Source organism: Notothenia rossii, assembly GCF_949606895.1.
Source record: "Notothenia rossii genome assembly, chromosome: 4".
Taxonomy (NCBI): Eukaryota; Metazoa; Chordata; class Actinopteri; order Perciformes; family Nototheniidae; genus Notothenia; species Notothenia rossii.
In genome coordinates this window covers 43,236,469-43,239,473 of record NC_136902.1, presented here as the reverse complement: position 1 = coordinate 43,239,473, position 3,005 = coordinate 43,236,469, and the positions used below count along the sequence as shown (strand labels likewise).

Here is a 3,005-nt window from a genome sequence, read left to right as displayed (position 1 = left end):
TAAAAGCATTGCAGCTTTAGTCCATGCATGAGGTAAAATTAGAAAATATGTTTATTTTGTAATTTCCAATTAACCTTACACGGGCCGGTCAGAGTCAACCAAAGGGCCGTATGTGGCCCGGGGGCCGTACAGTGCCCAGGTCTGAGCTAGACGTTGATCGCAACTGCGCATGCCTGTGCAGGTCTCGCTTGTCTCAAACAAGCCTAGTATCAGCAGCAGCTTAGAAAAAGTGCAAGATTATGAAGAGAATGATGAGGGCGCAAGTTCAGATATACAGCCAGCTTCCTGCGTTCCTGATGAGGGACAGAATTGAGCTGCTGGAAGAACCATCTCAACTGGCACACGTGCAGTGCAAGAGCAAGAGGTGGGTGAGAATTATCCCTTGAACTCAGTGGCGTTTTCTCCTGGAGGCCAAGGGAAGCCAGGCTTCCCTTTTTTTTTTGGATTGTAGTTATAATTTTAATAAATAAATAAAAACACTTCGTTTAGTTTCGGTAATTATTCTGCCGGCCCATCTCTCCCCCATTCTCATTGAGTATTTTACAAAGAGTGAAACAGCGCCCCTCTATATGTTATGGTGAAACAGTAGATTGCACTCTCTGTTGCGAGAGGAGGACAGCCGAAATTGGCTTCCCTTGGTGAAAAAAAATTGAGGGATTGACCAATCAGATGAGGCTCACGTCATGCCTCACAATCCAATCAAATCCCATCAACTCCAGTTCGTACTGTAACTGTCATCAACGCCCTTAAAAAGTAGCAAGCAACTGAAGCAAGTGCAATTATGGAGGGTAGAGATTTTGAGTATTTCATCAAAAATAATTTAACTAAACTTCCGCTACAGCAGCAACTAAAAATTAAATCTGATGACAGGCCAATTCCCAAACTGGAGCTGTGTACAGAGAGGAAAAAAGGAGCGAATCGGACGTAAAACTTTAAATAATACAGCGGATTTCTAACATTTGACATTTCATGTGGCCGGACTGGGTCAGTTTCCAGGGCTAAATTTTAGTCCCAGTCCACCCCCCTATAATATTTTTCAGTGCTTGTGGTATGTAGCCAAAATAAAACCTAAACCAACACTGCACACAGGATGGCATATTGCCAAAATGGTCAAATGATGCAGCAGGCTGTCTCCAATTTATATATTGGCATTCATATTTTTGTTTACTATTTTTGTAGATTCCAGGTTTATGTCATAGCAGTCACAAAAAGGATAAGGCATCCTCACATGTAACAGAAAACATGTGGTTTATTTATTGAAATGCCACTGTAAACCTTGTTTCGTTGTGGGATGTTCAAGCGGACCATGTGCCTTTTTGTGAGCACATATATGTGTGAACAGCTCTTCTCCACCATGAACTTCAATAAGTCAAAGTACAGGTCCAGACTTACTGATGAACATCTTCAAGCCATACTGAGGGTTTCAACTGCTTCCTCCCTCAAACCAAATGTGGCTCAGCTGTGTGAGAGGAAGCACTGCCAGGTCTCTACCAGCAAGGAGTAGGCAAGAGCAACTGTAATAGTTATGTTGTGAAGAACCGTTCATGTTAAGAAGATGTTGAAGAACTGTTCATGTTGTATTTTCGAATATTTTGCAATACTTGAAGCGGTCCAGACTTTCCCAGACTCCACCCCCAGCGGCCCCCAGGTAAGTGGAGTCTGAGACCCCTGCCCCAGAATCTACAGTGTAACGTAGGCCCCACTTTGTTTTCTTTGCTTGTGTTCTAAATGGTGGTTGTTCATTGTTGAAACATTCATTATTACCATTTAAAATAGAATATCTTTAATGTTCTATTAATATAAAGTGAGGGCCAGTTACCAGTTACTCAAAAACAGTTGGTAGTTATGGGTACCTTTTTACTTAAGTACACACGAAGCCCATACTTCTTAACTTTTACTGTAAAAAAGTTTAGTGAGTACTTCAACTTTTACCAGAGTACTTTTAAACACGAGTATCTGTACTTCTACTTGAGTAAAGGATGTGTGTACTTTTGCCATCTCTGGCTGCGACAGAGGGGCTGTGGAGGAAGTGCAGTCATTGATATTGTAAGAAATGAAAATCAATGTATATATTGCATAATTTCGATTAAACATACTGTAAACTTAAAACTATTTTATTCTGAAAATACTTCCTTTCCGGTTAGCATTAGCATGTGGCAAATGTTATAGCTGAATATTAAATGAATGTACAGTTTTATTTTGAAAAGCTTTATTGAAGGAAAACCCCGTCGGTTCCATGACGTTACTTTCGGCTTCACGTTAACAATGATTACAGCCGTTAAAATGCATTAAATAAAAAGTCATGAATGAGAATACGAGGAGAAAAGGCGTGTAGAGTTACACTAAACACACAACGTCTAAATCCTCTTATTTACGCGATATCAGACACAGAAGAACGAGTGGAGGAAAACCCCCCCCATCGTCGAAGCAGCCAATGAGAGGAGGAGCCAGGAATCCGATATACAGACTCTGCACGAAGAATCGGTCTCTCTCCTTCTTCCTTCCCGACACAGCGCTTTGTTTTGTTTTGCTCTGTCTGTTTCAAAACCACGTTACTTCATTAAAGTACCCATTTGAACTTTTCCGGGACTACATTGTCTCTTTTTAACTTCCTCCTGGACTCGAGAACAACGAACAGATCTACAATATGGATGAACTTGTGTCTGTTGGTGAGGTAGATTTTGAGTGCAGTGTCTGTGATGTTGACTGATAATTCCAGGCCGGAGTCTGAATTTTTCAGTGCTGTGTTTTGTGCAGAATCCAGATTGATATGGTTTGAAGAGGCTATTGGAGCTGAGCTGGGATTTGAGTTCAAGGAGTGTTGGAGTCATTCTATAATTAGGGGTACATTTCACATCAACCAAAAAGTCAAGAAATTACTGTTTTTTTAAATAAATAATCTAGTTGTTTTCATAAAATACTCTCTCAACGTGCTAAATTCATCAACTGCCAAGCTTAAGCTTTGATGACTTTTAAAACATTTTAATGAAAATAAACATTCAAAG

At 40.3% G+C, this 3,005-nt stretch overlaps 1 long non-coding RNA gene across 1 annotated transcript; it reads left to right on the top strand.

The window, feature by feature from the left end:
• Positions 1–262: 262 nt before the first annotated feature.
• LOC307035453 lies at positions 263–2,582 on the top strand. The gene is made up of 2 exons (XR_013807111.1): positions 263–364; positions 2,386–2,582. It is a non-coding gene; the product is annotated as an uncharacterized lncRNA (long non-coding RNA).
• Positions 2,583–3,005: the final 423 nt, after the last annotated feature.